We start from the raw sequence: 12,841 nt of genomic DNA, 5'->3' as shown, positions 1-12,841 counted from the left end.
TGAGTTTCTCTTGAAGTGTCTTCTGTGGCTTAACATCCATTTGGAAATATGATACTTATTTACTACAAGTTAGAAAACTCCAATATGCTTCTCTTTTGTTTTCCAGTTTTGTAGTTTTTAATTCTTTTTTCATGAGGAGCTAAGAGGGGTGGAAAGAGAGACAGAGAAACACAGGGATCTCCCATATCAGCTGTTTTTTTTTTTTCTCAAAATTGCTCTACAACAGCATGAGCTCAACCAGCTTGAGGCCTATTGCCTAGAACTCAAGCCAGGTTTGTCTCATGGATGGCAGGGTTCCAGATACTTGGCCCATTCCTGGATCTCTCCAAAAAACACATTTCCAGGAAACTGGAATATAGAGCTGAGGCAGGACTCAAAAAATCAAGCACTAAAATATACGAAGTGGGCATTTACGGTGGCATCATAAACACTAGACCAAATGCATTCCTGATTTTCCTGTGAGATACATTGTGGACAGAAAATATCATATAATAGTTCAATTCTACAACAATTATTGAGGCTATTTTATGACCCAACATATCATTTTCTCTGGAAAATATTGCATATATACTTGCAGAGACTATGCATTCCCTTTCTGAATTAAGCAAACTGCGTGTGTATGGGTGTGTGTGTGTAATCAATTAAATCAAAATGTTCCATGATTTTTCAGTGTGTTTTAGTTGTTCTGTCTCTTATTCCAAGTAGTATATTGTCATGTTCAGGTACTGCTCTTGACCAGTCTACTCTATTTTTATTCATTTTTCATGAACTGTTCAACACATTTTCTTAGAAACATGTGTTCCTATAATTGTTATTTTGACCAGATTCACTGATGCTTTCATTACAGAAAATATGTCTTATTTATCTCCATTAATATCTTTTGTTTTCAAGCCCATTCTGTCCAGTATTGGAATGCCCAGATAGTATAGCCAGTTCTCTTATCATCACTCAGTTTCTTAAAAGAAAAATTTATTTATTTGAAAGGCAGAATTGCAGAGAAGCAGAGAGAGTGTAATGGCATTAGAAAGCACAGCCTGCAATAGGTTAGTAAGAAGCCCACAAGTGCCAGCACTAAACTTATGTTTTCTTCTGAGACAGCCCAGTGTTCAGGACAACTTCAGGTAGGCAAGACAATTTACTTCTTTTTTAAGATTTATTTATTTATTTGAAAGGCATAGTTGAGAGGCAGAGAGAGAGAGGGAGTGAGAGAGAAAGAAAGGTCTTCCATCCACTGGTTCAATCCCCAGATGCCTGCAATGGCTGGAGCTGCATTGAGCCAAAGCCAGGAGCCAGGATCCATCTTCCTCTGCTTTTCAATGCCATAGCAGAGAGCTAGATCAGAAGTGGAGTGGCCAGGACTCAAAGCAGAGCTCATATAGGATGCTGGGCACTGTAGGTGATTACTTTACCTGCTATGTCATAGCACCAGCCCTATCATTCAGTTTTTGAACTATTTTTATCTTTGACTTTTTTTCTTTTGAGTTTTTATTGGGGCAACTGCTGTGTTGTGCCAGAATAAGCTGCAGCCTACAGTGCTGGCATCCCATATAGGCCCAGGTTCAAGTCCTGGCTGTACCACTTCCCATCCAGCTTCCAGCTAATGCTCCTGGGGAGCAGAAGATTGCCCAAGTACTTTAAAAAAAGATTTATTTATTTATTTGAAAGGCAGAGTTACAGGGGAAGAAAGGGGAGAGAGAGAGGTCTTCCATCCAGTGGTTCCCTCCCCAAATGGCTGTAAAGGCTGGAGCTGAGTCAATCTGAAGCCAGGAGCCAGGAACTCCTCTCAGGTCTGCCAGACATGTACAGGCTTCCACACACTTTGGCCAGCTTCCATTGCTTTCCCAGGCCATGGCAGAGAGCTGGATCAGAAGTGGGTAGCTGGGACTCAAACCAGCATGCATATGGGATGCCGGCACTGCAGGCAGTGGATTTACCCACTATGCCACAGTGCTGGCCCCTCAAGTTTTATCCTGCTATGGAATCATGGAACATTTCTCTATGTATAAATACAAAAAAGTTTTTAAAAAGGTTTTAATCCTATACACATTGTATGTTCTTTGGCTTTTTAATGTAATCTGATAATCTTTGCCTTTTTAAAATATTCAACTGAAAAATAGTTGTAGATACTTTAGGGTATGATGTGATCATTTGATGAGTGTTAATTCTGGGATTTTCAAATGAAAATTATTCACATTCTTCACCTCATATTTTATGGTGAGAACATTTAAAAACCTCTACAAGAAATTTGAAATATGAAATGCAGCATTATAATTTCATTCATGGTTTCTAGGGGATTCTTTGTGCCTTTTTACCAATGTGTCCCCTTCATCCTTACTCCACCATTCTTCTCTCTAACATGCATTCCAGATTTTCAGTGAGATAATATTTGTCCTTTTGTGTCCTTCTGGGTTTGTCACTTCACATGATAATCTCTATATTCACATAAATTGTGAAAAGTGACAGAATTTCACTATGGAAGGCTCAGTGGAACCCCATTGTGTTTATGTGGCACATTTCAAGTCTATTCATGTGTAGGTAGATATGTCCATTACTTTTATATCTAAGCTATTCTGAGTAATGTGTAATACACATGAGAATATAGGTAGCTCTTCATTATATTTGTTCTGTCTTTCATATACCTGGTAGAGGATTGCTAAAACTAATGTTATTTCTGTTTAAGCTTATGCTATTTGCCAAGCTGTCTGTTTTAATACACAATTGAATATGGTACAATGAGTCTCTTTTCTCCATCTTCATGAACACTTATGATTTTGTATCTTTTTTATCATAGCTATCCTAACAGGTGGGAGCTGGTATTTCTGTTCTAATTTGTGTCTCACCAAAGATTAGTGATGTTAAGGATGTTTTCATATATTGGCCATTCATATGTCTTCTATTGGGACATATCTATTTGTATTTACTACATTGATTTACTTATGGAATATTATCCTTATTTTTTATTAGACTTTTCTCATTACTGTTATTTTTAAAGGATTTCTTTTATTTATTTTTTTAAAGATTAATTTATTTGAGAGGCAGGGCTGCAGGGCGGAAAAAAGGGCGTCAGAGGGATTTTTCATCTGCTAGTTCAGAGGCTCTCAGGTAAACATCTTAATGGTGAAAAATATTTAGTAGGCTATTTGGAAGCTGAGGAGGGACTAACAATGACCTAATTTCATTCAAAATATCACCTACTGTCAGCTTCAGCAATTCATTCCCCAAATGTCTGAAACAGCTGTGTAGGCCAGGCCAAAGCCAGGAGACTGGGACTCCATCCAGGTCTCTTACTTAGGTGGCAGGGATCCAAGAACTTGGGCCATCTTCCACTGCTTTCTTAGGAGCAGTAGCAGGGAGTTGGATCAGAAGTGGAGCAGCCAGGACCTTAACCATATGGGATGCTGGGATCACCGGCAGTGTCCTAGCGCCTACATCAGAATGCTGGTTTCAGCATTTGGGTTAATTAAGATTAGTTTATGGGAGTACTCATTTAGCATTCAAAAATATAATTGTTCAGGGGACTTCATACACAATAACATGTACAAATGCATAACACAAAACAGTTCCCATTGCACAAAAATTATGACTACAACATGGGGAACACAAATTATGAGACTTTCCACAAATAAAAAATACCAGAGTTCAACCCCAGCTTTCTGCAGGTGTCAATTAGAAGCACCACTGCAATTTTACTCTATCTTGCCTCCAGCTGGGGGATGTTTCCCTCACCAAAACCTCAATGGTCAATTGTCAATACCTATATTAGGCTAATATAGAACCCACAAAGGGTCAGTTGAGATGTGACAGAACTTAGCACAAGAGACATTGCCTTGCATCACACAAAGAAATAGATGTGGCATAATAAACAGATTGGGTATAGAAAAATATGCATCAGCACGATCCAGGCCGTAACTAGATCACTGCTCACGGTATTCAGTAGTCTCCTCTAATATCAAGAAGATAAGGATCCCTAACCTCATCATTTCCTTTGCTTGTAGCAGTGGAACTTCAAACTAGAGCTATTAGGCAAGAAAGAGAACAAAGTGATAAAAATAAGAATGTAGTGCAATTACTTGTCTGTTACATGGCATGTATATCATTAACAGAGACAGCAGGAGATTGATACTTCAAGTTGTCCCTTTCCCTCACATGAGAAACTTAGATTGAACTCTCAGATGCTAGCTTTGACTTAACTCATCCCCAGCTACTGTGATCATTTGGAGCATGAACCAACACGTGGCTGCTCTCTGTCCATCCCTCCCTCCCATCTTTTGGAATTTCAAATATCAAAAAACCCTAATGAGTTCATTAAAAATGTTAGAACTCAGAAAAATTACAGAATATACAATCAAACCAATGCAACTGCAATGAAAATTTCAATGTTATTCTTTAGGGATAACTAGTACCCAAACAGTATTTTTCACTTTATGTTTCTGTGTGGGAGCAAACTGTTGAAATCTTTACTTAATGTATGCTAAACTGATCTTCTCTATATAAAGAGAATCGAAAATGAATCTTGATGTGAATGGAGGGGGAGAGGGAGTGGGAAAGGGGAGGGTTGCTGGTGGGAGGGACATTATGGGGCGGAAGCCATTGTAATCCATAAGCTGTACTTTGGAAATTTATATTCATTAAATAAAAGTTTAAAAAAAGATTTATTTATTTGAAAGCAGAGTCACAGACAAAATCAAAGGGAGAAGTAAAGTTGTCAACTAGTATTAGGACACATATATTTGCCATTTTCAGTAATGGAAAGAAGTTTGCAAAGTAGCTTGCAATATATTGAAAAGGATATAGGAAATATGAACATCATGAAAGAACTTGGCCAGTGCCACAGCTCAATAGGCTAATCCTTATCCTAACTAGCTCAATAGCTAACCCTGTGGTGCCAGCACCCTGGGTTCTAGTCCCAGTCAGGGTGCTGGATTCCGTCCTGGTTGCTCCTCTTCCAGTCCAGCTCCCTGCTGTGGCCTGGGAGTGCGGTGGAGGATGGCCCAAGTCCTTGGGCCCTGCACCCACATGGAGGCCAGGAGAAGCACCTGGCTTCAGATCAGTGCGGTGTGCTGGCCACAGCGGCCACTGTGGGGTGAACCAATGGAAAATGAAGACCTTTCTCTCTGTCTCTCACTGTCCACTCTGCCTGTCAAAAAAAAAAAAAAAAAGAAAAGAAAAGAAAAGAAAGAAAGAAAGAACTTGACAGGATTGTTGAACAAGAGAATACACTTGCTGTTCAAGTGCACATGTAATACTCTCTGCAGAAGAACTTTTGCTAGGTCAAAAAAGAGCCTAAATAAACTAAAAGGATACAAATAAAACAATGTTCTATGACCACGGGGATTTATCTTGAATATCAATAACAAAAGGACGTTTGAGAAGTGCACACATATGTGGAAAATAACAACATATTCCTAAATAGAGAGCTATAGAAAATAGATAAAAGTGAAAGTAGAAAATACGAGATGGTAGGAAATGAAAATGAAACATAAAAATAGGACGCAGTTAAAACAGGTTAAGAATATGATCCCTCTCAATTTCTATAGCTTTATAAGTACCAAAATGGAAAATTGTGATCACTTTAACTTTGCTATTCATCATTGTGTAGGGTAGTCTGTAAGCAGTTTGTATCTAACAAAAAAAAAAAATAAATGTATTAGTTGCATCAGAAGTCCAGCAGAAGGCAGCAAGAAACCACTAAACAGTGAGTTTGATTCTAAACTCATCCTAGAGGCCCCATATGGTGCTCATTCTTAATCCACCAGGTGATGTAGGTGCTGTGCCTACCGTAAGTACAAGAGACTGTGCTAAAGAAGGCACCATTGCAGCTTTTGGAAGACTTGGGGCTGTTTCCACATGGAGGAACTTAGCCTGCACATGAGCCTGATGGCTTAGGATGTATTGTTCTTGTTGCAGTCCAGGATGTTTCTCCCTTTTAAAAAATGTTTAAAAAACACATAAACACAGAGAGACAAGGGAGAGATAGTGATTTTGCATGGGCTGGAACTGGCCAGGCCAAAGTCAGAAGCTGGTCACTCATCTGATCTCCCATATTGGTGGCAGAGAGCCAACTATTGAGCTTGCTGCTCCCGTGGTTGTGCATGTGCAGGGAGCTGGAACAGAATCAGTACTGGGACTTGACCCCAGACACCACATGTATGGGTCTTTAACTACCATGCCAAGTGCTTATTCCCTGGAAGTTTCTCTTAACTAGCAACAGAGAAGCAATCATTTTCTGAGATGTTCCTGGGTGGCTTATTTTTTTTTTCATATAAAGTTTAAGGAAAAGTCATGTATCCATCATTGAGTGTTTTAATTGGATGAAGCTACATCAGGCTGTGTTGTTTTTATATATATCCAGGAGTGTTTGGGAGAAAAAATACTGACACGGATACAGAGATTGGCAGATAATGAAAGTGTGATCACAAATTTATCAGAATTTTACAGTATAGACTTGGGGAGCACTCACTGCTGGTTTAGTCTGAGGCAAGAGGAAAAGATGTGAGCTCCTCTACTAATGCCTTCATTAATTCTCTATCACTGACTTTTTAAATCTTGGGAGAGAGTATTGAATAGTGGCTCCCTGAAGCCACACTATATTTTTTAGGTTTATTTTATTTATTTGAAAGAAGTACGGAAAGAAGTAGGGAGATCAATAGATAGAAAGATAGATAGATAGATGTGCCTTCTATCCATTGGTTCACTCCCCAAATGGCCACAATAGCTGGAGTTGAGTTAATCCAAAGCCAGGGGCTTCTCCTGGGTCTCCTACATCAGTGCAGGGGCACAGGGACTTGGGCCATCCCCCGCTACTTTTCAAGGTGCATTACCAGGGAGCTGGATTGGAAGTGGAGCAGCCAGGACCTGAACTTGCTCCCATTTGGGATGCAGATGCTGCAGGCTGGGGCTTTTACCCAGTGCACCACAGCACAAAGCCCAAATCACTCACTAATTTACAACTTCAAAATAGTTCTAAATGTCTTCAAAAGCAGAGCTGTTGAAATTAATATAACCATGCCTGGTGATGTGGTGTAGTGGGTAAGCCACCACCTGCAGCACTAGCATCTCATATAAAAGCTGGTTTATATCCCAGTTGTTACACTTTCAATCCTGCTCTCTGCTAATGTACCTGGAAAAACAACAGAGGATGGCCCAACTGCTTGGGCCATGCCACACACATGGAAGACCCTGATGAAGCTCCTGACTCCTGCCTTCAGACCTGCCCAGCCCAGGCCATTTTGACCATTTGGGGAGTGAGCCAGCAGATGGGAGATCTCTCTCTTTATGACTCTTTCTGTAACTTTGCCATTCAAAAAAAAACTTTAAAAATATAAGAAAATTTATGTCAAGCTAAGATATGTTATTTGTACATAAACCTTAATGTTTTAACTTCTTACTTTCCTGTATTTATTAAAAGCAAACTTTTAAATAACTTTTAAGATAACTCCTGGGAGTATCTTTTCATTTATGAGGTTTTCCAAATTTTTGTCAAAGAAATGTCAGTTTTCCTTACTTTCAGTAGAGGGAATTATTAGCCTGGGTGGAATTTGTTACAGAAGTTATGTTGCCACTTGGGACACCCACAACACCTACAAGAGTGCCTAGAATAGAGTCCTGGCTCTTCTCCTAATTCCATCATCCTTCTAATGGTCACCCTTCTGGTTAAAGTACTTAGATGCATGCCATCCATGAGAGAGCCCTAGAATGAGTTCTTGGTGCCTCACTTTGGCCTCACTAAGCTCCAACTATTGTGGGCATTTGGGGACTAAACCAGCAGATGGGTGATCTCTACTGTCCTCTTCGATTTATCTGGAATTCAAAGAAAAATTTAGTTTAAAAATATAAGGGAATGGGATTTGGCATAATGATTGGAGCACTCCTTGAGAAGCCTAGCTTTTATGTCAGCATGCCTGGGTTCAAGTCCCATCTCTGCCCTTATTGCAGGACATGCCACCAATCTGGTTGGTGGTGTTCCTATAGAACCCCTAACCTGTATATACTTGCCCAACACACAGTAAGCCAATCGCTGACTTTGGTGTGGTGGAGTAAAGAAGCATTTATTTTAAAGCCCAGAGCAAGGAGCTTAACTCCAGGGCTTCCCAAGAAGTTAGAGGCAAACATTCTTATAGATTGAATTTAGAGGTGACAGGTGCATGTTCAGCTTGTGTCCAAGTTCCTGATTGGTTTGTGGTGCTTTTGACCTTCATCTTATTGATGAAGATGGCATGTTCTTAAGGAAATTTTAATGGTGTTCAGGTGGGCTTCAGTTAATCTGAGAGCTTACATACAGTTGGTAGTTATTTGCTTTTCCCAGACTGGGATATTTCCTTACCTAGATGTGGAACTCCCATAAATAAACCCATCCAGACAATATTGGCCAGCAGGGTTTTTTCTGTTTTTCTGTTGGAGAAACAGATGACTTCTCTGTGCAGTGATTAGAGACTTGTCAGGACAGCTGTGTCACTCCCTCAATTCAGTGAATTATTTTTGGTACAGTATGGGTAAGGATGCCTTGGTTTAAGGGAGACAGAGAAGATGCTTGGTCCTGCTTTTGTTCTATATGGGTTTTGTTTTAGATGTTTTTATTTTTTGTTATTCCTCCATCCTTAGGGAAAAGGAACAATGACAATTCAAACTGCTTGGTGAAATTTGTGGGGGTAATGTGGGGGTATTTTAAGGATGAAAGGAGAGAAGGTTGTAGGCATTTGTTTTATTTATTCATTTGCTTACTTAATAGTTAACACACACACACACAGAGAGAAAGAGAGAGAGAGAGAGAGAGAGATCTTCCATCTGCTGCGCTGGTTCACTTTCCCAGGTGGCTGCATCAGCCAGGGGCACATGTACTTGGGTCATCTTCCTCTGCTTTTGCAAGGCCATTAGCAAGGTGTTGAATGCTCAGTCCCTTATGTAAATTTGCTGGGTGAACCAAATATAAAAGGAGGGGCTGAGAAGCAGTGTTAGGCTTCTGTGCCGGGTGTGCCTAACCTAGGGTCACAGCACCGCCGGAAGGTTGCAGTGACAATGACGGTGGTGGTGATGGGTGCCGCTCCAAGGGTGAGGCACCAAACCCAGTTGAACTCTGTGTCTGGAAAGCCCAAGAAGAAAGACCAGACACATTGACTAACCTGGAGACAGGGACATCTTTGGAACTGTACTTTCATTTCAAGTTATTTTTTAAAGTATTTCTTGTCTTATTCTGCTTATTGGGAAGAAATAGCTTCAAGGATTTTAAGTTTTCTTTCAGTTTTGCATGAACTCTATAGGAAACGGGGCCCTTGAAGGGCTTGGGAATGCAAGAAGAGATTGAAGACAGACAAGCTTGCTCTCTCTGTGTTTTCCCTCTTCTTCAAAGAAAAGTATTTACCACTCAGCTTGTAACAGCTGTACTCCAGCATTAGCCATCAAGAGAAAAATAACATTAAACAGCTATTGCAGACTACAAACCCTGGTGAAGTCAAGGTGTGGGAGTGGTGGCATTGAGAAGACTGACTAAAACTGACAAGGACTACAGTAAAAACAGCTCTTCTTTCAAGCTGGAAGGGGCTGCAGGCTCCTTCGTGGATAGAAATGCACAGTACACACCTCTTTTAGGTGCTGCTCTCATTTTGTGGAAGTGTGGTAGTTGTGGAGGTAATAGAGTATCTCCTCAGGAATTTTTCCTTGCTCAGAATTTTCTGTCCTGCTTTGATATTTTCTCTGTTTTTTTTTTTTGAAGACCTGCCTCCGTCCATGAGCAGTACCTTGATCTGTCTGACTGCCCATGTTCTCTACCTGCAGCCATTTGCATGTGTGCAACCTACTGTTTGTCTCCAATTTTTAAGCTGTTAAACTTTTGTTTCTTTTTTTAAGATTTATTTATTTATTTGAAAGTCAAAGTTACACAGAGAGAGGAGAGGCAGAGAGAGAGAGAGAGGTCTTTCATCTGCTGGTTCACTCCCCAATTGGCTACAATGGCTGGAGCTGTGCCAATCCGAAGCCAGAAGCCAAGAGCTTCTTCTAGGTCTCCCATGCAGGTGCAGGGGCCCAAGGACTTGGGCCATCTTGTACTGCTTTCCCAGGCCATAGCAGAGAGCTGGATCAGAAGTGGGGCAGCCAGGACTCAAACCAGTGTCTATATGGGATGCTGGCACTGCAGGTGGTGGTTTTACCTGCTACACCACAGCACCAGCCCCCAAGTTGTGTTTCTTAATCTCCTCTTCTGCTTTCCTTCATTTGAGATATTTTTACCTTCAATTTTATTCGGGAGGGGGAAGGATGATAATTCTAAATTTTTATTTTCCCTTTTTTTTCTGTACTCTTCTCTGTTGGTTCCCTTATCCCATTGTCTTGTCCATTCTGCCGCTGTGTGGGCCTGGGCTATGCGGCAGGGCAGATCTCCCTTCAGAGCTCCAACATGCCTGCAGAGTCTGGAAAGAGACAAACCCAGAAACATTTCCTGGCCTCAGCAGCCGCTATCTTCTTAAAGAGAGCTACCACACTCTTTGCTTGTACGTGTCCAGGATTAAGCCTGAATGTGTCACCTGCAGTGCCCATCTACAATGAATTTATGTTTCTCTTTGTTCTGGCCAGTTACAGTAGGGCCACCTTCATGGACCCAGGCATTTTCCCCTGAGCTGAGGAAGATGAGGACAAGGAAGATTTTCAAGCTCCCCTTTACAAAGCAGTGGAGATGAAGGGCATCGAGGTGCTCATGAAAGGGTGTGCCACCAGCCACTTCTACTGTCCTCGGCATTCCCACACAGTGTCTGTGATAATTGTGTGGAGGAATTTGATCATCCCTGCCCCTGGGTGAACAACTGTATTGGTCATTGGAACTACCGTTATTTCTTCCTCTTCTTCCTTTCCTTGACAGCCCACTCTAAGGGTGTATTTGGCCTTGGCTTCCTTTGTGTCCTCTACCACATAGAGGAGCTCTCAGGGGTCTTCACAGCTGTCACAATGGAGTGATGTATGTGGCTGGCCTATTCTTCATCCCTGTAGCTGGCCTCACAGGGTTTCATGTGGTGTTGGTGGCCTGGGGACGCACAGCCAATGAAAAGGTTATGGGTAAATTCCGGGGAGGTGTGAACCCCTTCACCATTGGCTGCTGTAACAATGTTGGCTGTGTAATTTGCAATTCCTCAGCACCCAGATATTTGGAAAGACCAAAAAAAGAAGACAATTGTAATCAGACCTCCCTTCCTTCAGCCAGAAGTGTCAGATGTCAGATTACTGTAACGATCATGGATAATGGCATCCAGGGAGAGCTCAGGAGAACTAAGTCTAAGGGAAGCTTGGAAATAACAGAGAGCCAGTCTGCAAATGCCAAACCCTGGCCTCCTCCTACGCCAGACCTGAGCAGTTACATGGGACTGCAAACACACCTCAGCCTGGCTACTAATGGATATAGCAGCCTTTTGGGCAAGGACAGCCCTCCCACACCAACCATGTACAAGTATCGGCCAGGTTATAGTAGCAGCAGTACATCAGCTGCCCTGCCTCATTCCTCCAGCACCAAGTTTGTCATGGGGACAGTTTGAAGGAGCCCATCCTCAACTGCAGAGAGCAGCCATCATCCCAGTTACCACTCAGAGCCCAGCTTGGAACCAGAGAGCTTCTGTTCTCCCACCTTTGGCAAAAGCTTTCACTTCAACCCACTTTCCAGTGACTTTTGTTCCTCCAGCCTCAAGTCAGCCCAGAGAACAGGTTTTGTGCTGGACCAGTTGCAGTCCATTCATTGAGAAGGCATCACTTCCACCTCCTTTAAGAGCCTAGCCAACCAGGCATGCAATGGAAGCCTGTCTTATGACAGCCTGCTCTCTTCTTCAGACAGCCCTGATTTCAAATCAGTGCAGGCAGGGCCTGAGGCAGACCTGGCTTTAAGCTATACCTCTCCCTTCCTGTCAGCCCGCCTGGCCCAACAATGGGAAGCCAAGAGGCATCCACATTTGGTGCCAATAGGCCCAACATGAGAGCCCTCACCAGTCCGTTATTACAATCTGTGGTGCCATATTGTGGCCTTCCTCCAAGAATGAGAGAAGCTGCTGCACCAGTCACCCCCTCTCCCAGGCCATGAGTAAGAACCAAGATTGGGAAACTCAGGCATTCAATCAACAGCTGGCTCAGGCAATGCCCTCATACAAGTTCCTTCTCAGATGATTCGAAGGGATCACCATTGGGCAAGACTCCACTTGGACACCCAGCTTTCCCACATTTTGGGAAGCCAGAAAGGCTAATGGCCCGGGGACTAGGGTCCCCTGAACCAGGTCCAATCACCCCATATCTGGGCCATTCAACATCTTACAGCAGCCAAAAAGCCCCACCTGGTGTCTCTAAGACAGAGGAAGTGGACTTTCAGCCACTACAGATGCCTAAAGGTGAAGTACAGCTCAAGACCGCTCACAGCAAATCCAACGGGCAACCCAAGAGCACATGCTCAGCCTTCCCTGGCCCCACAAGGGGAGGAGTCAAGAAAGTATCAGGAGTGGGTGGTACCACCTATGAGCTTATGGTGTGAGCCTTCAGCCCCTCCCCTTCCCCTACCTTCTACCCTTTTGGTGCCTTCAACAAAGGGCCCCAGGTAGCCACTTTCCTTCCCTCAAAAGGCTCCCTTCCCCTGCATGGACATTTTTTAAAACACTGATTCCCAGAGGATGAGTGTTTTATAAAATGCAACAGAGTTGGAGAGTTGGGGCCCTGAGCTGGGGTAGTAACTCCCCCCTTTTACCTTTTAAGATCTTCCTTCCCTAATCCCTGGACCTGACTCAGTGGACATTTGTGCAATTGCTTGCCCTGGAGAGAACCAGATCATATTTTAAACCAGAAATAATTTTTTATTATTGTTACAGATTCTATTTTTTCCTCTTCT

At 42.4% G+C, this 12,841-nt stretch overlaps 1 pseudogene; it reads left to right on the top strand.

The window, feature by feature from the left end:
• The first annotated feature begins 9,971 nt into the window (after positions 1 to 9,971).
• Positions 9,972 to 12,616, top strand: LOC100357783 (palmitoyltransferase ZDHHC5 pseudogene; annotated as a pseudogene).
• Positions 12,617 to 12,841: the final 225 nt, after the last annotated feature.

The sequence above is a fragment of the Oryctolagus cuniculus genome, chromosome 1 (genome assembly GCF_964237555.1).
Source record: "Oryctolagus cuniculus chromosome 1, mOryCun1.1, whole genome shotgun sequence".
NCBI classification, from domain to species: domain Eukaryota; kingdom Metazoa; phylum Chordata; class Mammalia; order Lagomorpha; family Leporidae; genus Oryctolagus; species Oryctolagus cuniculus.
This window is presented reverse-complemented; position numbering and strand designations above follow the sequence as displayed.